At 44.2% G+C, this 24616-nt stretch overlaps 1 protein-coding gene across 2 annotated transcripts in view; it reads left to right on the plus strand.

Moving 5' to 3' along the window:
* CACNA2D3 (calcium voltage-gated channel auxiliary subunit alpha2delta 3) overlaps positions 1 to 24616 on the plus strand; it is a 967057-nt gene that overhangs the window by 818864 nt on the left and 123577 nt on the right. The gene's annotated exons all lie outside the window — the stretch shown is intronic.

The raw sequence follows: 24616 nt of genomic DNA on the forward strand, positions 1-24616 counted from the left end.
CCTTTCCCATTCAGATGATGAGCCGCATAAAGAATGTTTGTCAAACCTTGGTGAACAGCTGTAGCATTCAAACTGACCCCAGTGGCTCGACCTTTTTGATTATTTAATCTGCTTGAAGTACAGGGCACCAAAATAAAACTGCCTTCTTAATCCGGCCGTGGCTTCTGAATTCTGTTGACTTATTAACCATGCTGGGTCACCCCTCATTGGGTTGGGGGAGCCGGATGGGACCCTCAACCTGGGGGTCAAGCAGCAGAGCCCGCAGAGTGTGTAATATGAGGACAAATTGGCCTGCTAGAGGCTGACACGGTTTGCACAGTGCACTTCTTTGGTCATCAAAGGCTTATTCAGCCAACATCTGTGGGGATTAGCTGTGTTGACAGGGTCTTGATGCCCTGAAATTCATAGCCATGGTTTCCTTTAGTGGACATCACAACCTTCCTTCTGGTGCCACAAATACTTCTCAGCTGCTTGCTTGCTTGTTCGCTGCCCCCACAGCCCGCCCATTCCCCAGCCCCCCAGTTGAATTGACCTTTTGGTTAGTGTGACTTTAGAAATACTTCTTAATCTTTCTTCGTTTCCCTGATGCTGAGGTCCTGGCCCTGCCCTCATTTTTCACATATGAAACAATAAAGCCGCCCCTGTGAGCATCAGGCGTCAGTCAGCTGTGACTGTTCTCTAATTGAAGCTGCAGGGAACTTTCCCACCGGGGCCTGGAACCGTTTCACTGAATGTGCAAATCCCCTGCCATTTGCTGAGGTGGGGTTTCAATGCCTGAAGCTGCTCTTCTAGATAAAACAAAATGTTCTAACTGTGTGTCACTGTGTGTACGCTTTTATGGAGGCAGCATGAAGCGCAATCCCGGGATCCAGGAAGTATAATTGAGCCATTGGGTTTGGGCTCTGGAATCAGGTGGGTCCAGAGTCAGTTTGGCTCCACCATCACCAGCTCTCTGTCTCCACGCAAGTGACTTGCCCACCCAGAGCCCCATCTCTGACATGGGGACAACAATAGCCCTTACTTTGCCAGGCCGTGCCCAGGATTAAATATGGCAGTACACATCGTGGCCCCAAGTGTCTTCATAAGTGTTCACAATTTCCCGTGAGAAACGCTTCCAGGACTTGCATGCTGCTAGCATCTGAGGACAACCTGGACTGGTCAGCAGGAGGGATGTCCTGAGGGAGGTCCTGACAGAGGGCCATGGAACCTGGCCCCTCATGCCACTCTGCAGGTACAGAGGGAAGAGGCCCGTTGTGAATGGAAGATGAAAAAATCAAATTTTGATGATTTTCAACAACCTGTACTTTGTGGACTCTTCCATCATTTGGCCAAGCCCCTTCTCACCCCATAGAACCCAGTATATTCATCCTGCCTCTTCCAGAAAGCCCACTTTACCCAACCTGCCATCTTTTGTCCTTCTCTCCAGCATGTTTTTGAGCATCGCAGATACAAAGGGGAAAAGTCAGGTGTAGGTGACAAAGCAAGTCAGGTGATGAAGAGCCACTTAAATCTTAAGAACTCAATGATGTCTTCCCTCCTTCTTTCCAGTCCCTCCTTCCTATCTATCTGTTTCAAGTGCACAGCATTTAATGATAATAATTTCCATTATTAGTGGAAATACATACATAACCATCAGTGGCCCCCATTAGCATTCAATCATTAATTCATAACACAACAAACACTTGTGAACTTAACGCTCCCTCTAAGAACTAGAAAGTTAATAATAACTCATATCTACCTGTGTGCCTCTGTCTTTCCCTGGGATCAGAAACATTTTTTTACGATGGTCAGATAGTAAATATTTTAGACCTAAAGGGCCATTAGTCTCCATTGCAATTATTGGACTCTGCTGTTATAGTTTGGAAACAGCCAAAGACAATACATAAATCAATGGGTGTGCCTGCATTCCAATAAAACTTTATTTACAAAAACAGGTAGAGGCATAGATGGCCCACAGGCTGTGATCTGCAAACTCTGGTTATCCCATCCTCTGGCCACTGCTCTCACTAGTCCACCGCCCCACCTGTCACCCACCCCCAACTCCCACCACCCAGGCAAACTTATCCACTCTCCTGTTGCCTCATCTATCAGATGAGGGAATTGGGTAAGATGATCGTTAAGGCCTTCTTATGTCCAGAACCTTGTCATTCTGGTCAAAAAGCATAAATGGGATTGAAAGGCACTGTACTTACCAACTTTAAGGGGGCTTGGGCAGAGAATTTAAATACTTCTTTAGGTTATAGTGGAGATATTTAGCTGTGTGTATAAGGCCCAACTGGGATCCAGATATCTTAGACTTGGGGGCCTGAAAAAGATGAATCTATTGACGGCACAATTGGATGTTGGTGGTCAAGACCCTGACAGAGAACCAAAGGCAGTCAAGGACGCTTCTGGTTAAAAGCTAAATGAAGAAGCACATTTTCGTGCTGTTTATTCCCTAAAGTTATGTGGTCCTGGGAAAATCCCAGGCTCTCTGAGCATCAGCATTCTATCTGAGAATGTAGATAATACCTACCTCACCGGAGGCAGGGAGGATCAAGTGATACTTAAGTGCCTAACACATATCTGGTAGAGCAAGAGATCCAAAGTGGCATCTTGGCCAGGCATGGTGGCTCACACCTGTAATCCCAATACTTTGGGAGGCTGAGGCGGGTGGATAAATTGAGGACAGGAGTTCGAGACCAGCCTGGCCAACAAGGTGAAACCCCATCTCTACTAAAATACAAAAATTAGCTGGACATTATGGCGGCCTTCTGTAATTTCAGCTACTCAGGAGGCTGAGGCAGGAGAATCGCTTGAACACAGGAGGCAGAGGTTGCAGTGAGCCAAGATCATGCCACTTCACTCCAGCCTGGATGACAGAGTGAGACTCCTTCTCGAAACAAAACAAAAAACAAAGTGGCATCTCCTATTAGCAGGATGGATTTATAGACCTCAAAGAGTCTGAGCTGGCTGCTCCCACCTAAAACACAAATATCCAGGAAACTCGTAGAGAAGCCCCGGAGTTGATGGGTTCCTGGCAACATCTGCTTACTGCCCAGGGGGTTTTTTTGGTTCTGGTTTACTCATGCTGACCCCAATTGGGGGTTAAAAGATGGACAATGCACACATGGCCTGCACTGCCCCCCGGGACACTTGGATGTGGAGGCTGATTAATTTATTCCATCTGACCTCAGCCAAGAGAACAAAGGGAGGGTGTGTGATATGCATGCTAATACTGGGCAGTGCCTTCTCTCTCTCCCTCCCTCCCTCCCTCCCTCCCTCCCGTGGTGAGCAAATCCAAGGGGTGGCAAGACAGCCATGCTTGCAAAAAGAGGAACCAAGGAGAGATGCTGAATGTCAGCTCAGGCCAGAGCCACTCCCTAAAGAGGAGAACTGTACTATGAGGGGCTCCTGGCCCCAAGACCTACCAGAACCCCAGTTTCCCACATGGGAGCTAGCTGCAGATGCACCCTTAGAGTAAAACTGTGTTTATGATCACACTGAGATTTCAAGAATTTCCAAGCTTCTGAGACATATTCTTTTGCCCTTTTAAACCAGAATGTTTTCTAATATGTTAGTCTATTTACCATTTAATTTCCCTGAAATGACAAATCAATGATTATTAACCCTGAAATAAAATTGACAGTGTTTTGAAATCCAGCATGTAATAGCTCTTTCTCCCAGGCAACCTTATATAGATATTTAAAGAATAAAGGCCAGGCTTAGTGGTTCACGCTTGCAATCCTAGCACTTTGGGAGGCTTAGGTGGGTGGATCACTTGAGTCCACGAGTTCAAAGCCAACCTGAGTAACATGGTAAAACTCCATCTCTACCAAAAATACAAAAAATTAGCCAGGCGTAGTGGTGAGCACCTATAGTCTGAGCTACTTGGGAGGCTGAGGTAGGGGGATCACCTGAGCCCAGGAGGTGAAAACTGCAGTGAGCCGAGATCACACCAGTACACTCTAGCCTGGGCAACAGAGTGAGACCCTGTCTCAAAAAATAATAATAATAAACAAATAAGAACAATTACAACTAAATATACCCATCTGGGAGAATATTCATAATAAAATGTGAGGCAAAATAAAGCAATTTGAATAGGAAGCATATTGTATTAAGAGATGGAGGAATTAACCCTATAAATATGCATTGGTTTGTCTGAAAATGGAATAAGTGGGAAAGGTCAGTCACCAGACTGATAATGCTGATTACTTAGAGGGGAGACTAAAGAAAAAGAGGGAAAAATAAATATTTTCTGCTTATACTTCTGTATATTCAACTCGCTACAATAAAAATTATGTCTAAGAAGCAAGTAAAGGCACATTTCCTTTACTGGAATATTTGAGATGTCTTATCTTCCAGTGACTAGCTGAATTATCTGTATAAATATAGCATGCCTAGAGTTTGCCTCCTCTCTCATCAAAAGGGTTAGCCCCAGAAGTAACATCTGTCTTTCTCTGCCAAGGGCCTCTATGTGTGATGAGCCCTTATAACAAATATGAGCATTTCTCCCAGTTGTAAGGTCTGCCTTGGTAAAGTCATGGCCAAGTGCTCCTCCATCCCTGTCAACAGGCTCCCCATCCAAACCATGTGGTATGGTGATCTAATGCCGGGGAAAGCAGCCAGGCCTAGTGACAGCTGCAGCCAGGAATAGTGGGGAGGAGGCCCTTGGCACCACAAATCCATGCAGAAATTTCATTTGGTTAGGAAGAAAGTTTGACTTTGGAGGCACATAGATAATAGTGAAAATAGTTTCCTAGGAATTGTGGATGACCAAATGGCACCCAGGTACACAGTTTATACAGAGCTATTTTAAAGTTTTATTATTGTCTTCCATCCCTCCCTCCCTCCCTTCTTCCTGGACCTCTGCCTTTGGATTTACTATCCTATAAGACATATACAAATAAGAAACATAGAAAACTAGGAATATATTTTAAAATGACAATCCTATCACGTATTTAGGGCTTACAATGGGGCACATATTGCTAATAATTTGTATTAAAATTATGCTATTTTAACAAATAACACCGAAATCTCAGTGGTTTAACAGAATAGCTCATTTATTTCTCTTACCACAGTCTAGTTCAGGTTGACAGGGACCTGGGCTCCATGCTGTCATTCAGGAACCCAGGCTTCTTCCATCTTGTGGCTGTGACCTCTTCTTGGCTCTCAGAGCCCTCTCCATCAGTTGGAAAAGGTACTTACCACTTCTGCTCACATTCTATTAGCCAGAATTAAATCACATGATCATGTCTAACAGCAAGAGATGCTGGGAAATGTTGTCTAGCAGTGTGTCTTGGAAGAAGAGGAGGCATAGCTGTTGAAGATCATAGTAGTTTCTGCCTGCACACTTTATTGCATTATCTCACTTTAAAGTAACAAACAAATCACTAGACATTAAGTTTCAAATGACCTCTTTGTTTCCCATACTTTCTTCAAAACCCACATAATAGGTTTATTAAGTAAATGGTGAATGAATGAATTAAGATGTTACTATTACTTTTTTTTTTTTTTTTGAGACCAAGTCTCACTCTGTCATCCAGGCTGAATTGCAGTGGCCTGGTCTCGGCTTACTGCAACCTCCACCTCCCGAGTTCAAGCGATTCTCCTGCCTCAGCCTCTGGAGTAGCTGGGATTATAGGCACACACCACCATGCCCAACTAATTATTTTGTATTTTTGGTAGAGACGGGGTTTCGCCATGTTGATCAGGCTGGTCTCTAACTCCTGACCTCAGGTGGTCCACCTGCCTCGACCTCCCAAAGTGCTGGGATAACAGGCGTGAGCCACCGTGCCCATCCAAGATGTTACTATTACTTTTAATATAAATTACAATCAGGGACAGAGAAGGTAAAAACTTGCCCAAAGTTTCCCACGTATTTGTTGCAAACACATGGATTGTGAGTACCAACGTTTGGTACAATATTAAGGGAACCTATAGTTGTATTTGTTTTATGCCCTAAGGTCATTTTTTATACAACCCATTGTTTTGACATTAAGATGTCAAATTTAATTGTCTGGAAGCTCTGATTCAGGAGGTGAGGACACAGTTCCCTCTTGCGCCGTTCAGTGGAGAACCAAGGCTGCCATATGTTTTCTCTAGTAAGAAAGTGGGGAGGATATGTTCATCTCCTTGTTTTTTCTTGCCCTTTTGATAAGGTAAGAATTCAGGTTCAAGGAACGCCTAGGGTTATTCCGTTTACTGCATATGAATATCAGTGGAGTTTGAACTCCCTTTAGCAGGCCTTGAGTTGCCTGATAAAATTAGTAGAGTAGTGGGTTTGATATGTATGCCTCCAGCCTCCCTAAAGCTAAGAAAGACAGTGGCCAAAATGTTTCTTTTCAGCATTCACATGTCCACAGAGCCGAAGACTTAGCCCGGTTCTGTGTGGACTAGAAAAGGCATAACATACTGGTTCCTGGTCTTCATAGAGCTTACCAGTCTGTTTTGTTTTGTTTTTTGTTTTTGTTTTTAACAGTGTCGCTCTGTTGCCCAGGCTGGAATGCAGTGGTGCTATCTTAGCTCACTGCAAGTTGCAACTCACAACCAATGATGTGAGTTCCATCATTGGTACTCACAATCCATGTGTTTGCAACAAATACGTGGGAAACTTTGAGCAAGTTTTTACCTTCTCTGTCCCTGTTTTGTAATTTATATTAAAAGTAATAGTAACATCTTGGATGGGCACGGTGGCTCACACCTGTTCAGGCGACTCTCGTGCCTCAGCCTCCCGAGTAGCTGGGATTACAGGCAAGCACCACCATGCCCAGCTGATTTCTGTATTTATTTTTTAGTAGAGACAGGGGTTTCACAATGTTGGCCAGGCTGGTCTCAAACTCCTGACCTCAAGTGATCCACCCGCATGATCCACCCGTCTTGGCCTCCCAAAGTGCTGGTACTACAGGCATGAGCCGCGGCACCCAAGTCTGGAGGGTGCTATTTAGCAGTTTTCTCATCACCTTGAACCTGTTTTCCATGAGAAGACTACACATGATTTTGTTTGAACAAGGTAGGATTTCCCTGTCGCTGTCTAACTCTCAGGGAACCAGTTCAGCTATCTAAGTCTACCTCTGGGGTAGACTTGCATTTTGGGGGTTAATCCTCCCTACACTGTCAGGGTTCGAGGAAATACAGACTTCCCATTCCAATATCTTCCCAATGTCAGCCTTCCAGTGTTCGGTTTTCCTGCACTTGGGACATGTGTGAAGATAAAGATGCATTTCAGATAAGTATGATTAAAGGTAATTAGTGAGCTCATGCGGCTGGTGGAATAAACATAGGCAGATGCTGGTTGACATAAAGTTAATGAAAGAAACAAATGGACCAAGAAACATGGCAGCTTAGGAAGCCTGGCCAAAGCCTCACACTGACACGTTGTTTTACTTAGATCTTTTGATTGGCTACTTTTGTCTGTGCCCCAAGAATATAAATTGGAATCAAATTCATTTTCATGTTTGATTATTTGCTCATGTTGACACAGAAAATGAGTGTTTTTTTTTTGCAGTTCTTGTTGGATTTTTCTTTGCTTTTGTACTTTTACTATAACATGATAGTTCAGTTTCTGTAATAGATTCCAATGCACGTTTCATATTTTTAAATTATAACTTACTGTATGTATATCACGAAGCAATAACAAGTCTGTGTTATGTTTTTTTATGAAAAAATATAATATGGTTCTTTAAGGTTTGTTCTATATGAGTTCTTTGATATATAGCTTGGAAATACTCTGGAAAACAGTTTGTCTTAAGCAGGACTTAGATTGTAGCCCACATTACACATCCTGAACTTCAGGAATCCCCTTTGTGAGTCTAATCATTTCATTTTAGAACAGTGTTCCTGCTAAACACATGGAATCTGAAGTGAAACCATCTAGGCTCAAATGCTGCCTCCATTTACTGGCTGTGTGACCTTGAATGAGTTACTTAACCTCTCTGGTCTTCAACTTTGTCATCTGTGCAAAGGAACTCAGCTTGCAGATTTACAGGAAGGGTTAAACAGTTTTTTTATCACGAGAATCATAGCAAAAAAAAATGCTTTTGCACATAGTAATATACATTAGCTAGTATCTTCTATTATTGTGTCTATAGGTATCAACTAGGTACTTAGATTGTATCTGCTTGTACTAATCTGCTTGGCACAAAAACAGGCAAGTTAAATGCAAAGGAGTATTCTGCCTGTGGACAGAGCTCCCCATCTTTTCATATTATAAAGCCTTTGTATGTGTGCCTAGAATCAAGTGCAATCTCAGTGAATTTGTGCTCTACATATCTTGCTTGTCATCAAAATCGCTCCACAAAGGAAAGTTGGTTGTTAGTATCATGCAACTACCACTTTCTTTTTTTTTTTTTTTTTTTGGAGACGGAGTCTTGCTCTGTCGCCCAGGCTGGAGTGCAGTGGCCGGATCTCAGCTCACTGCAAGCTCCGCCTCCCGGGTTCACGCCATTCTCCTGCCTCAGCCTCCCGAGTAGCTGGGACTACAGGCGCCTGCCACCACGCCCGGCTAGTTTTCTGCATTTTTTAGTAGAGACGGGGTTTCACTGTGTTAGCCAGGATGGTCTCGATCTCCTGACCTCGTGATCCGCCCGTCTCGGCCTCCCAAAGTGCTGGGATTACAGGCTTGAGCCACCGCGCCCGGCCGCAACTACCACTTTCATGTGGGATGTTTGTTAGCAAAATAAAGGTCCTGCCTTGACTTTACTACAGCCTCCGTTCAGGTTTATAATGGGCAACTTCCCCTTCTGGTGCAATAGTGATGTTCTCATCTTTTCTTTTTATTTCAAACGTCCCATTTTGGGCTACCTACTGCATGCTCGTGCTGTAATTGTTTAAGGCTTCCCTGTGGACCTTGTCTCTAGTCAGCTTGTCGCTGGTAGGAGGCCCTCTTTCCCATCCTTGCATAATTAGAGAAAGCGTGTAGTCATCTCCCCAGGGCTGCTTAGCTTTCATCATGAAGCATGACTATCAGAGTTTTGAGGTTGATAGGAGTGGAAACATTGTGTTCAACAAGCAAGCTCCTTCATGTGTTGTCAACATTTCATTTGTGATTCTAATGAGGGCTGGGGAGAAAATAAACTTCGTGTAAGGCTCTCACTGCTATGGCTGATGTTTATAAGTTCCTATCCATGGCCTCTAGTTGCTCCTACCACGAAGGCATCTGGAAAGACCGCTGAGTGCCGCTGTGTGTGAGGAGGTGCTAAGGTGGTTAGGTTTGCTGAGTGTGAGCAGTACCCATGTTCACCCCTTAGAGACTGGTGTTTCTCTATTTTTGGTGCTTTCCACTTCTCCTGAAGGTGAAAACACCCTTACTTAAAAATAAGGTGTGCTCAAGGGACTCTCATTCTGGACCCCTTTGTGTGTATTCTTTCTTTATGAAAGAAGTAGCTACTGAGTGTTCCCTACCTGCAAAGCTCTGTGTTTGGGAGTGTCATGGGCATCAAAATAAGACACAGCTCAATGAATGGACCTACAGTCCAAATGGCCACTACAGTGTAGAAAGGGGACAGAAACTCATTATACCGCTATGCAAATACAGTCGTCCCTCAGTATGAGATGGGGATTGGTTCCAGCACCCCCACATATACCAAAATCTGTGCTTGCACCAGTCCTGCAACTGGCCCTGTGGAACCCGCTTATAGGAAACGTCAACCTTCCAAGTATCCAGGTTTCACATTCCGTAAATTATGTATTTTCCAATCTGTGTATTCGTGGACCTGTGCAGTTCAGACTCGTGTTGTGCAAGGGTCAGCTGTATATGAAAAAGTACAGCCATTAAAAGTGCAAGGAAAAAGAGGTACATGGTTCCATAAGAGAATGCAGTCTGGCAATTCAGCCTGAGAGGTTAGGGCAGGCATCCCCAATGGATGTTATAACCAGGCTGAAATCTGAAGTACGACCCAGAATTTACCGCAGAGAGGGGAAGGGACAAGGGCCATTCCAGGTAAAGGCATGGCATGTGTTATGCTGAGAAGCCAGTGAGATGGCACAGCACCTTAGGGGCTAGCAGAAGGCGGGCATGGTCACAGCACAGAGGGTGAGGGAGGAGCTTGGGCAAGCAGGTGCTGGAGAAGGGGTGAGAGGCTGGTTGCTGTCCCCCACCTCATCTCTCAGTCACTTTATTATTAATATTGAAAAGCCTTGTCTCACACACACATACACTTTCGCAAGACTACCACTGTCTGCTGTTCAGGTCACGATTAGAGCCCTGAAGTGCACCTTGCGATGTGCTTTGGGAGGCATTGTCATTCAGAGGTAATATTCTTTGGCAGCTCCACCATCTGACCATAACCAGAGAAATGCCTCTTGCTGTTTTCTGTATGCTTCTTGGAGGATGTAGGGAGGATGTTGATTTCACAAGCATTATGAAATCCTCGTACACGTTTCTCAGATCCTGAGCTTTGATGTAGAGTTTGCAGTTGTGGGCAAATCCTTTCTGCATGTGTCTAAGGGGCAGCAGAATGGAAGAGTTGCATTCTCATCACATCAGCGCCTGGGCCCAGTGCAGTCAAGGAAGAACCAGCCCTGCTGGGGCTCCGATGCTGCCTGGATGGGACATAACATTTCCTCCTGTGAGTTTGTGTATATGTTAGTGCAGATGCAAACACTCCAGCAGACCAGAAGTGGCAAATGAGTATTTATGTCCTGCAGCTACCTGCTTTGTGGTCTCATGGCAGCCTTGCTCAGCAGCCCATGGGGCCATCCATGGCCTCAGAATCCTTTCTAGTCCAGTGCTTGAAGCAGACAGGATTAGATAGCCAACTGGTGGCACCATGCTAACGTAATCCTAGTTGGTGTTCCTGTAGTATAGATCCTTGCCATTTGCAAGTTTGACTAGCCCAAATGCTCCTAAAGTATATAATACAAAGCCAAGTGTCATTTTGCTGAGGGGAGAATTTTAATCATGCCCTGGGAAGCTATTGACCAAGCCCCCTTACTTACCCCCACCCCCAAATTCTACATCTTGATGTAGACTCAGTGTCCTTCTCCTTGTCCTGTGACCATGGTAATTTTTCTACAGTGATAAAAATAAGTTTTTATTTTTTAAAATGTCTTTCAAGTGAAACACATAATTTGAGAGCATTTGAAAAAGTTGTTATGGTCTGCATTTGCACAGGAAACCCATGGCTTGTGCTAGAAATATGATTCTAGAGAAGTCAGGGTTGAGTTTGGGCACATGGACGATCCCCATTAGTGTGCCATGGGCAGTGGATATGCTGTCCCACCAAAGCTGTCCCAGAAGAGTATGTGCATTGGCCTGCAGAATTGAAGTGCTTAGTCCAAAGGAAGTTGATCTGAAAAGGGTAGCACACATTCGACAGCAAACTGAGACCAAGAGGAGACTGTGATGCTACCTCTCCATTTGGGATAATGAGGCACTGTTATTTAGCAGCTTATTATTTGGTTAGTTTTTCCTCTGTCTAGAAATCCAATTTGTTGGACACAGTGCATCCTTAAATTCCAGAAGGTCTCAGACACAGGGTGCTTTACGTGGAAATGATCATGTTATTTCTCCACCATTGCAAGGTAGGAACTATTATCTTCTACATCTTACTAAAGAGAAAATTGAAATTGATGAGACTGACTCACTTGCCTGAGACTCAATTTCTAAGGGGCAGAGCTGGAACTTGAACCCTCATCTGCCTGACTTCAAAGCCTTTGAACTACTCTGTGTTTTTATCTCATCTTATTCTTCCCAGTCCCTTCCCCTGGCATGTGGAGAAAAACAAAAGAAGGGCCAAGACATTCGCCCTTGTAGGTTTCTGCTGCCCATTTCTTCAGGGGGGCAGGGCCACAGGGAAGAGGGGAGCCTGCTGTCTGTCTGCTGTGGCCAGGGATTGGGCAAAGTGTGCTGGGGCCAGAGGTGGGGAAAGCAAGGCATGTTGTGCAGAGAGCTAGCAATAATCTGGTCCATCCCCCAGAGCGGAGCTATCAGTCAGATCTGGGACACATTTGTCATGGCTGTTTCCCTATTCAGAAGCCGCCCCTGCAGGCCCACCCTCTCTTCATTGCTGGGCAGGAGGGAGAGAACTCCCTTTGATCTATGGACCAGTAGCAGGAGAAGCATGGCATTTCGTGGGCCTGCTCCTGCCCCTCGGCCCACACGACTGTTTGGACAACCACATGAACAAAAGCCGCTGGGCCATGCTTGCTTTAGAGAATCCAGAGTCTGAAGATAGAGCATGCCCTGGAAGAAAGTGGAAGTGGAAGGACCGCTCCCTTTCCATGCTGGAATTCTAGGTCATAATGCAGAGGACAGGATGTCTCTAGGACTCCCATCTGAGCAGATGAGCATCTCAAAAAGAGGGGCGGAAGATGGAGAAGGTGGAGCTGACCTTACAGCCTTCCCACTGGACAGCTCAAACTTCTGTAGTCAGGAAAGAACCACACACTCGCCACATTGGTGTCCGGTCTCAGACCACAGCCCCACACTCCCAATAAGAAGCGTTTGCCTGGAGACAGATTAGCTAACTTTTGAGATATGTGCACAGTTTTAAAAGTAAGATGGGTAGCTCTTGGGAGACTGCAACTGTTTTCTACTTATCCTCCTTGAGAAAGGAAGGCTTTCGAGTCAAGTAATTCTGAATAGGGAGCAACTGTCTTCTAAAAATATATTCAACTTCCCTGTAGTATAGTATGCTTTGATGTATTAAAATACAGCTCATCCCACTCAAGTTACTGCCTCGGTGCCTAATGCTGTAAAATTAAACTATTCCTCACTGATATTTTATTAAGCTCCACCAACAGTTCAGACACAGACATTTCACAGAGCTTCGGGCCATATGTTTTATTTGCTGTCAGGGTGAACTCTGACACCAGTCCGTAAAGCCCCCCTCTCCCCATGTCTTTATATAATGCAGCATTTTCAAAAACCTTGCTACAGGCTACTCCCAAATTGTCACTATTGGAAGTAAACATCTCTAGTTTTCTGGGTGTGAATGCCCAAAAGGACCAAAAACAAGCTCCCCCCCCCACAAAAAAAAGACTGTTGTATGAAAAGTCTTTGTACTCTGGACATTTCCGTTGCATTTATTCTGTGCTTGATATTATTCAGTTTATTTTTGCAGGGGGAGGGGGCTTTTTTTGGTGGAATTTTTCTGAAACCCGTATGCAAAAAAGGGTTTATGTTTATGGACAATGAGCTCACCTCCCTAGCAGGGAGCCAAAGGTATCTGTACGTTTGCATCTTGAAAAATAAATAGATATAGCCATAAATGCCGATCCTCTTAACAAGACTAACTTTGTCATTTAATAAGGGAGATGATTTCATAGATTTAAAACCAGTTAACACATTTAAAACTTGATAAGACAAGGCAATCCTGGTATGTTTCCTGTTCTCCAGTGATTAAAGCAAATCGAACACTGGACTAGGGGAGGTTTTCCATGGTACGAGTAATGCCGTGAATGTTTCTCCTGGTAATGCAATTAGGAAATATTGGCCCCAGTTAGTGTAACTTAAACAAAACATGTTGTCCTCGTCAAACTTGTTCAAGTTGTTAAACAGGCAAAGCCTTGTCCAAAAAGTAAAAAAAACAGGGGCATATAGTGTTTCCATGGAAACTCTGTTAAAATACTGATTTGTGGATATGATCATAATCAACCCCATAATCTAATATGACTGAATTAAATGAAAAAGAATCTCAGTTATGAAGTAAGCCCCCTGTGTGAGAGTATTCTTACACATGCAGAAAACATATGGATCCTGACGGACGCTATTTTCAAACTACTTATTGGCCCAGGGATGGGGCTTTAAGACTCTAGTTTCGTCTGTCGTTTTCTTCCCCCTCCATTCATTGTTCATCGTTTTTATAATGCCAGGATTATGTGGGTGAGCAGTAAATAAAATCTTAACGACATATGGGTTTTTCAATATCTATCATTGCTCCCCTCACAATGCCCCATATTGTTTTCATTGTCTTTTGTGACAAGACAACCCATAATATTTAATGGTTTGTGGGATGTTACAAGTTTAAGTTTTATTAAAGTAATAATTTCTTCCTGCTAATGGGATCTTGGTAGAATCCTAACCGCGGGGGTTCACATGGGACATTAAGTCAAAGGCTAGGGTGAGTCCCTTGGGTCTGAGGAGAGGCTTCAGGGACGTTCATTGGCCTTCTCCCTGCCACTCAATTGTGCGGCTGTGTGTGCACCTGTCTCAGCTGTAGTAAAAATGGAAACTGCTCGCCATGGGGTAAACTTCAGCCTGGTAAAATGGCAAAGACAGCTGCCTTTCAGTAAACCTACTTGATTTATTTGAAAATCATTCCATCCAGAGATCATCACAAGTGGTATTCTTGGGATCAGTTTCCTTCTTGCAAAAATGTGTCCTCAGTCACGCAGGAACTTCAAATAGGATTTACCAAGCCAGTATTGGCTAGAGCCTGACAATCCTTTGTACCTTAGCCATGGCATCCCAGAGCATCTGCAGAATGACTTCTGCAACAGGGAAGTGATACAACCGTGTGTCTCTGCACAGGTGTGTCAGTGCTTTTCATATCAGTCCATGGTCCCTTGAAGGTCCCGGCATAGCTAAGACTCACCTTCTGGACAGGCAGAGTCAGTCAAAGCTCAAAGATTCAGACTCTGACCCAAGAAATAGGGGCTGACCTCTCCCCTGAGTTCTGCCATCCCCTCCCACAGTGGCAGCAGCCTCCAGAAGTGCATGCACACCTTCTGATGTGGGCACAGGGAGGAATAAGCAAAGAGGGAAATAGTTTTAGGCCTGAATCTTGGTGCTGGGACCTTGAATCTGATGATTATATGCTCCTCTTAATGCATCTCTATTTCTAAGTAACTCGGTTTTATAGCGAACTAATATATGAATGCAGTTTCTAAAATTTAAGTCGTGCTAAAGATGTTTCGAAAAGCAAAAAAAAAAAAACCAGAAGCCAGGCATAGTGGTTCACGCCTGTAATCCCAGCAATTTGGGAGACTAAGCCAGGAGGATCATTTGAGGACAGGAGTTTGAGACCAGCCCGGGCAACATAGCGAGGCTCCATCTCTTAAAAAATTAGGCCAGGTGCAGTGGCTCATGCATGTAATCCCAGCACTTTGGGAGGCCGAGGCAGGCGGATCATGAGGTCAGAAGATCGAGACCATCCTCACTAACAAGGTGAAACCCTGTCTCCACTAAAAATACAAAAAATTAGCCAGGCTTGGTGGCACACACCTGTAGTCCCAGCTACTCAGGAGGCTGAGGCAGGAGAATCGCTTGAACCCGGGAGGCGGAGGTTGCAGTGAGTTGAGATTGTGCCACTGCACTGCAGCCTAGGTGACAGAGTGACACTCCATCTCAAAAATAATAATAAAATAAAAATTCAAAATTAACCAGGTGTGGTAGTAGGTGCCTGTGGTCCCAGTTACTAGGGAGACTGAGGCAAGAGGATCACTTGAACCCAGGAGTTCGAGGCTACAGTGGACTATGATCATGCCACTTGACTCCAGCCTGGGCAATAGCAACATGCTATCTCTCTAAAAAGTAAATGAGAATAATAACAGTGTTTTTTAAAAACGAAAACAATCGCCCTGATCCATCATTCCCAACCCCTAGTCTCACTTCCTAGAGGCCACCACTTCCAACTCTCTTAGTGTCTCTGTTTGTCACTGGCAAGTTAAGATTGCTGTTTTTTAGTTAATTTTAGACATTGTATATTTACTTCCTTTAAAAATGGTGCTTTGTACTTTTTACACCGGCTCATCCTGCCCTCTCCCTATTCCATTAACATGGTTGTATGCCCATTTAATTGTTTGTGATTAATTAGTCAGTGAATATATTATTAAGACCATCTATGTACATTCTCTATTGGGTTAATAGCATGGTATGTGTTTTCTTTTTTATGATATTTTTCCCTGGATTAGAAAATCTCCTTGTCTTCTTATGCTTAGTTTTTCTTTCTACCCATCTCAAATTTTTTCCCCATGTATTTCATCAGATATCCCAAATATGTGTTATTACTATTTTCTAAATGTTTGGTGTTTCTGCCTATTTCCTCTTGCTTTGGTGAGAACTCCCTCTCTGTGTCATCCTATTTCAGTCCAGACGAATAGCTCTCTAGGTCTGCTGGGCATGCAGGCACCTAATACTTCTCTTCCCTGTTTTTCTCTATAATCTTCCCCTTCCTCCTAAACCCTCATGCCTTCCTTTTTTAACTTAATTTCTCATTTAGGTGATGAACATTTTCCAGTAGTTTACTAAGAAAGGGTAGTGAAATTTCCTCCGACCTTGTAACTCTGAAAAGGTCTTGATTCCATGCCTTCATTTCCTAACCATTTGACTGGACATAGAATTCCTGGCTGAAAATCATTTTGAATTTTGAAGGCATTGCTCCGTTTTCTTTTGACTTCCTGTGTTGTTTAGGAAGTCTGGTATCATACCATTTCCACATCCTTTGGTAGGAACAGATTTGCCCAACCTCCACCCTAGACGCTTTCTGCATGTTCATTATGCCCAGAGGCTATGAGTTCACTTCATTCATTGTGCTGAGGAGCTACGAACTCTTTTGCTTTAGAAGTGCATATCCTTCAGTTCTAGGAAATTTTCTTAGATTACTTTTTAGGTCTTTTTGTTTTATTATCTGCCAGGTTTTCTTTTCCCAAGATGTATCTTTCTACTTTTAAATTCATTTGTATATTTTGACTTTTATTTTAAATTTCCTGGAGTATTTATTTATTTATTTATTTGAGACAGAGTCTCGCTCTGTTGCCCAGGCTGGAGTGCAGTGTCGCCATCTCGGCTCACTGCAAGCTCTGCCTCCTGGATTCACGCCATTCTCCTGCCTCAGCCTCCCGAGTAGCTGGGACTCCAGGTGCCTGCCACCCTGCTCGGCTAAGTTTTTTGTGTTTTTAGTAGAGACAGGGTTTCACCATGTTAGCCCGGATAGTCCTGATCTCCTGACCTCGTGACCCACCCTCCTCGGCCTCCCAAAGTGCTGGGATTACAGGCCTGAGCCACTGCACCCGGCCTCCCAGATTATTTTTTACAGCAGCCTTTTCTTGTTTCAAAGACACAATAACTTCTTCTATCTCTGAGTATATTGACTGTAGCTAGAGCTGGGTGTATATGTGTGTGTGTGTGTGTGTATGTGTGTGTGTGTGTGTGTGTGTGTGTGTGTGTTTGCTGTCTCTGCTGTAACACTAACTCATTTATTTGTCTGTTAGTTTTTCTTTCTTTTTTCAAGGTTAAGGCTCTCCCTAAATATCTGTAGCCTAGTTCACATTTCAGAGTGAGGCACTAAAATGCAGATTGAAAGTTTCTCCACAAATAGACTTTACTGTTGGGTGAATCAATGAAAACTCAGCCAAACTGGAGAATGGGGAAGATGACAGTAATTCTAGGGCTTGTTTAGGGGATATAAGCTTGTTTGTCAGCATCTGAGAGCTGGTCAGGGAAAGGAAGGTTAGGAATTTCCATCAATTGGCATGCAGGTATTCATTTTCCCAGTTCAGCCCCTCCTCCCTACCTCATCTGAACATTAGCACTTTTTCAGGAATATATAAGTTGGTATCTGTGGCATGTGCAGCAGAATACATGGTGTTGATACCTGCTAGTATTCTGCCCTCCAGTCTGCCTGTGGCAGTGATTAGAATTGCCAGGGGATCTGGCTCTCCGAGCCTTACTCTGTAGTATCTTGGCCTTGAAAGTGGCCAAGTAGGGCCAGTTGTCCCTGTCATCAAATGCCATATCTTTTTTGACCTCTGTCTCCTGTATCCAGCCCAGGCATGTATCTCTTTTTCCCTAGGTGCCTATGAATGTCTCCAGAGCAAGAACAATGTCCTTTGGGTGCCTACCCATAGGAAATACAGACTTTGAGGAGGCCTGGACTTCTTTCCATGCCCTCCCGCTTATTAGCACCATAACCTGGGGCAAGTTATGTAAGTTCTTCAAACTTTAGTGTCACTGCCTCTTAGCCCACCCAATGGAATCTCAGGCTTATCCAGTGCAATCACTCCCCATCCCCACCAAGTGCAGGTTTGACATTGGTTCCCTATCACTACCTCATTAGGTGTCTATAAGCACCCTTGCTTTTCTCAAGATTATAGGTGTCCTGGGACATTGTATGTTGGGAGTCAGGCAGGGACCAGGCAGGGTTTGCAGCATGCAGAGAAGTTACTTCTGCCAGGTAGTCAGTGGGCAATACAGCAAAGCTGGGGTAATGCCAGGTGTAGGTAGGGTGGTAGATGGCGGGGGCCATCCTCATTGGAATGAAGGAGGAGGCCTGACCTCTGCCCCAGCTCCTGCTCTTCACAAGAGTTCTTTGCCACACTTATTTGCCCAGCTCCTTCCAAACAGCAGGAAAACAGGTACCCTGTCTCAATTATCACATTTCCTTGGTTCTAAGATGCCATCAATAGAAGTGGAAGCTTCTAAAGGAATAAAAAGCAGTATGCATTGATGTGTCTGTACTGAAAGCCTCTCAGTTCTGTGGAATTCCACATCAATATCTTAGCCTCTCGTGTTCTTTCCCTGCCCCTCACTTTGCTTGTTAATGCTTACCTCCCACCCCTAGCTTCAGGCTGCAGATCAAAAACCTTTTCTCCCCCGATCCCCAGGACTTGGTTGAGTGTCCCCTCCTATACTCCTGTACCATCCTGTACATGTCTTCAGACCACCACAGTGGTTATTTGTTGCATAATATCTGTGTACCTTCAGAGATTTTAGCCAGGAAACACCTGAGCTGTCGCATCCTTCACTGTGTCCCCAGCACAGAGATCCTCAGTCAGTATTTGTTGGATGAAGAGACTATAGAAAGGGGAAGAAAATGAAAGGAGAGGGGATGTGAGGGCCATTACCAGCAGGAAGAAGAGAAAGCCTCTTAGGAACAGCCCTTCCAGTAGATAAGAAAAACTAAAAGTTTGACTTAACAAAGAACAAGAGTAGGTTTCCTTTCACCACGGCCTTGTTCCAAAATGCCAAATAATGACAGGAGAACCATCCTTTCATGGGAGCTGGCTGCAAAACTGGGGGGAGCTAGCATTTTGCCCAATCTTGGAAAAGTATGTTGCTTTGCTCTCTTCTCCACTGGATGAAAAGAATCCAGTCCTTTCTTAAACACCTGAAGTCATGGAAGAAATGAAAGGTAAGACATACAACTTTTGAAGTAGATGTGTTTATAAAAAAAAAAAAATCATGGGACCATTTAGTCCCTAACTGAGAGTACTCTTAAGGTATGGAGCTGTAGTGTGAATGATCTTTATCTGTGATTATAGCACTGTGTTGATAAAAAATAGTTAAGTATTGTGAAAAATTAATCTGCCTGTGACCATAGTGCATTTAAGATTATTAGAATTACCTGGAGAGCCTTAGGCAAGTAATCGGGTCATCATTAATCTTTTCTGGAACCCCATAGTGAAAGTGATGCTCCATTCTAGGAAAATACCATAATACCAAAACTAACAATTATTGAGCTCTTACTGTGTCCCAGACACTCTGCTTGTTCTAATGTTCATCATCATAATCTTAAAGACTGAGCAGAGACAGGTTAAGTAACTTGCCTAAATCCCTGCCACAGCAGGTAAGTGGGATCACTGGATCCTAACTCTGAGCCCACCTTTACTCTATGCTGCCTGTTGACTTTTTCAGTAGACCGATAAACAGAAGGAAAGGGTGGAATAATCTTCCAAGCCATGCTAATGCAAACCTAAGAGACAGAAAACAAAGTATATAAGAGGCTGTAGTTAGGACTTGCTGAGCAGGGAGAAAGAAAAAGAATACCAGGATTCCAGGTGATCTCAGCTGGCATCTGCTAGTGCAGGATAGGACTTCTCAGGAGGCACTGAAGCATTCTCCTGTGTACCTGCAGGAGAACCTATACTGTTGAGTCTGTGGGTTAACAGCATATATCCACAACATTTTGAGTGCTAGATGTCCCCACAATGGCCTGGTGCCCTGGGAATAGGCCTGACTATAGTATGGAGATAGTGGAGACTTAGTAGCATGCAAAGGAAATTTTTGCTCTGGCTATACCCCATGAAAATAAGACGTCCTGACTCTGTCAGTCAGGACTTGGTCTTGGGAACAGAAGTTACCCTATGTATTCCAAATATGAAGGGCTTGGATACTAGCCCTTAGGGGAACTAGAATTTTTGCTCTGGCTATCCCCCATGAAAATAAGAGGTCCTGACTCTGTCAGTCAGGACTTGGTCTTGGGAACAGAAGTTACCCTATGTATCCAAATATGAAGGGCTTGGATACTAGCCCTTAGGGGAACTAGAATTTTTGCTCTGGCTATATCCCATGAAAATAAGAGGTCCTGACTCTTATCAGTCAGGACTCAGTCTTGGGAACAGAAGTTACCCTACGTATTCCAAATATTAAGGGCTTGGATGCTAGCCCTATGGGAACTAGAAGCTTTTATAATCATTGCAATATGGGGGGATGTGGGTCAGGAAGCATCCATGTAAATGGTTCTCTAGCACTCACTTGGGAGCTGCTTCAAACCTCACATCTGCCAACAAATTTGCCTGCAACTGCCTCCAGAGCAACATGGCCCCTGTCTCTTTGCTGCCTTCTAAATCTAGCGCTAGCTCCTTATTGGCAAATGCTCATCTGGAACCACACATGGGGGAGTTTCCAGGAAATGCAATCTTGGCCTCTCTCCTTCAATACAGGGCAGACCTTCTAAGGAGGAGGTGGTGATGTACAGTTGAATATCACCCATCAAGTGCTCTCGGCCTTCCTATGACCTCAAATTACAATGACATTCTATTTCTCCTTTCACCCCCAACCCAGTTCCACCTGGTTGTCTTGACTGGAGGTGGTGATGTCCAGTTGAATATCACCCATCAAGTGTTTTTGGCCTTCCTATGACCTCAAATTACAATGACATTCTATTTCTACTTCTCCTTTCACCCCAGCCCACTTCCGCCTGGTTATCTTGACTAGGGAATGAGATAGGAAACTTTTTGCCTGGGAAAGTATGTGTGGTGTGAGCCCAAGGTCCATTCCAGGTGACTTCTTAAGAGCCCATCCAGATGAGTAATTCTCTCACTATATCACCTCACACCCGACCTCAGTAAAAACTGGAAGATTCTTGTTAATTGTCATTAGAAAGAAATTAAAACACTCCCAAGAGGTTAGCAACTAGGCCCTTCATGGACATATATGTGTTTGCCTTCTTCATTGTCCAGAACTTGATTACTAAGAGCAGTTCAAGGGCCTATGTACATTTAACTAGTATGGGCAAAGGTAGCATCTTCCTGCAATGGTTTCACCATGAGCATCTCCACATGATCAGCTAACTTGGTACAACTGGATGATGGTTATGGTTGCAAGGCACACTATGCTGGAAGGATGATGAGGGTCCTTGAAAGGAATACTAGGCTTCATGAGAGACACTTGACATGAAGTAGGGAAGGGCACCATTCATGCCACAGATTTGCCTTTCATGCCCATGCTGTTGTCAGCTATTGTATTTGACTGTCTGCATGGAGGTGCTTATGTGATGGATCTCTATACATGAAGATAATTTGCACATCTCCTACCAACCTAGACTACAGTTGCATCTGTCGGGAGCTGTTTAATGCAAGCAACAATCAAATTAGCCTAAGCAAAATCAGTAAATTAAAGAAGTTGATTATTTGATTAGTTGGGATGGTTGGAAATTCATTGTCTCGTAAGTAAAAACTCCATAGTTATAACTGGCTTTAGGTACAGTTGAATCAGGGGTTCAGCTGAAACCCCCAAGTTTCTCAGTCTCTTGTTTTATTTTTCTTTGTGTCAACCCTGTTCTCAAGCAGACCTTCCTCATCCAGTGCCCCCAGTATTCATCTGAGCAGATCGACAAACTCAATGGAAATAAACCCCCTCTTTCCTAAATGTTTCAGTTCAATGTCCTGGGACTTGTTCTCCTTGGTATAGTTTAGGTCATTGCCTATCACTTTGGCACAGGAGCATAGGATGCATCCCTATGCCTAGTGGGTGGAGGGATAAGCCTACACAAACCACATAGACTGGAATTGGAGTCATGACAGCTCCACAAAGGGAATGGTGTGTGTGTGGATAAGAAGGGAGGGTTTCTGCTGCTGGAAAAAGGGAACATGCATGCTCAACTGGCAAGAGTAACAGCTGTCCATTATTCCAGCTCAGTTGGAGTTCAAATTAGTTTGAGCCATCTATGAATCATGTCAGGCAAGTTGCTAGCCTCTTTGGACCACTCATTATTGGTTTATGAAATAAGTAGGTTGGGTTCAATGGCCCACGCCACCATTCCGGCTCTGAGCTTGTGTACATCTGCCCATTGATGCCATACCCAAGGGGCAGCACTAGAATCAGGGCATATTATCAACATTCTCAGGCGCATTGGTCACTTATTTCAGGCCTCATTGTGTTGCAAACAGTAGCCTGAAAAACCTCCCAGTATTGCTGGTCACAGTCTCAGAAAAATTGAGAACTGGTTTTGCAGGGGCACGCTCCACAGAAGTGACTGGTCTCTGCCACAGATAGATGCATCCTTAGGCTCCTGGATGGAAGCTTTTTTTAGCCTGTGATTCTTTCTGCAAACTGGGCCCCTGCCAAGCTCATCTGGCATGCTGTGCTCTGGGTAGAAGTAATTATTTTTATGAGGCATTATTCATGTCTGGTCTACCTGAGGGCCACCCCAAATAATGTTTCTCTAGCTATTAAAGGCTTCATCAGGCATGCACAGTCTCTAGTAGTTTCCTTTAGGGGAAAAGAAAAAGATTCCTCTTGAAGTCTACCACCTCCAATGGCAATTTGCTGCGCATTTCAGGGCCACGCTAAGTGGTTGGCACCTGAAAAAAGGGCAAAGTCTTTTTCTTTTAAGTGCAGCTGGAAAATGGGAGTCAAGTGAAAGTAGGGAACTGGGAGAACTATTTCCATACAGCTGAGGTAGCTTTCTTGTTTTGTTCTGAACTGGCAAACTTCAACATGCTCAAGCAATGTTTTGTCAAATTTCTTAAATGCTGAATGTGGCACTGGCCCAAATGAATGTAGATGTTATTTTAGTGCTGGAAGAGATTTATTTTAATGTACAGATGCAGCCACTACAAAGGCCCCTTTTAATCTACTGAGGGCTCTGTTCCCTGCTCTTTTACTCTTTGCAACCCCCTCCTCATTTTAGGGAACCTGTATATGCTGTGAAATTGCAGTGTTCCTTCCCTCTTCATCTTGCAAGGCAGCCATATAATGCTGACAATAATTATAATTAAGATGCTTTGTGCAAGAAGAAGCAGTTTGCAATGCTTCATCCTGTTTCCCAGCCTACCAGCAATTCAAAGACAATGCTGCTTGATCAAAGAAAATATGCCAACAAGAGAGTGGACCTGCACAGCTCCAGGCTGTGGCAGGGCAGCCTCAAGAGAAGCTTTACCTTATCTGGGATCTGGGTTCTCTACTCACGAAAGGAGCCCATTCTTTTACTGCTCGGCTGTGAGATGGGAAATCCATCAGTTGAGCTGAGCCTCAGATATTAATATCTTGCACCTTGATTGGGGCCAAAATAAACGGGAAGGGACGCACAGAGGAAGCATGGTGACATGTGAGCTTTGCCTGAGCCAAGTCTGTGCTTTCAAGGCAAGAGCAGGGGAGGAGAGCCACAGACAAGATGGGGTGAGAGGGAGAAAAAAGAGGATACTCACTGCGCTCAGTGGCAGAGGGGAAGCTGAAGCCAGGACAGTCCTCAGTCCTCTCACACCCAAGGCTCCTTTTTAATAATCATTTGTAATATCCCCTTTACTTTCTCCAAATGAAATTCATAGAAAATGTAACTTGTTTTCCTATATGCTGCCAAAAAAAATCTACAGAGCGTTCCAACGATAATATCAAGAACTAGTTGAGAGTTGTTTATAATAGGAAAATATATATTGTAATACATAAATTTGGGGGCACAACTACAAGATAATACAGAGTAAAGTAGCTAGATGCTTGTGCTGCACTTTGGTACAAGATCTGTCAATGCAGTGGCCACTGTGTAGATATCTCACCCGCAAATCCTGCCCCCTTATTTGGGGGATACCTCTGAAATAGCCAGGCGGCAGACAAGATAAAGGAGACCCATCTCTCTCTTTCACAGAACTATAGTAATGTTTCTAGAAAATCCCATGTGCAAGACATACTTTGTATTTGCACATAAAACAGAATTCGGCTCAAGACCAGATATGGATTATGCTTCCCAAGCAAGCGATACCATCAGGGACATGGAACTGTTCTTTGGTGCGGGGCCCAGGGGCGGGGGAGGTGGGCGGGAGTTGCTGTCCTGTGGAACTTCGAAGCATCTCTACAGACTTCCAGAACAGACCCCTAGGGGGTGACGCAGCCCCACTGAGAGCCACGGGAGAGCCTGGGAGCCACAGGGCGGCTGGCTCTGAGTCAGGCGTGCAGGGCTCCAGTCCCAGCTCCAAGACGTCCTAGCAACTGCACAGCCCTGGTTAAGTTACTAACCGCCCTGTACCTTTTCTTTAACGGAGAAAACATCTTCTCCCTCACAGGATGACTGAAGAGTTAAGATAACACAGGGGTGGGTACCTGGCCCAGAGTGGGCCCTCAGTAGTTCTATTTTCTGTCTTCTTAGGATCAGCTGTGGTTATTATTTTATTTTAATTTCAATTTTTTGGAGACAGAGTCTCACTCCATTACCCAGGCTGGAGTGCAGTGACGCGATCTCAGCTCACTGCAACCTCCCCA

The sequence above is a fragment of the Trachypithecus francoisi genome, unplaced genomic scaffold, assembly GCF_009764315.1.
Source record: "Trachypithecus francoisi isolate TF-2019V2 unplaced genomic scaffold, Tfra_2.0 Lachesis_group0, whole genome shotgun sequence".
NCBI lineage: Eukaryota > Metazoa > Chordata > Mammalia > Primates > Cercopithecidae > Trachypithecus > Trachypithecus francoisi.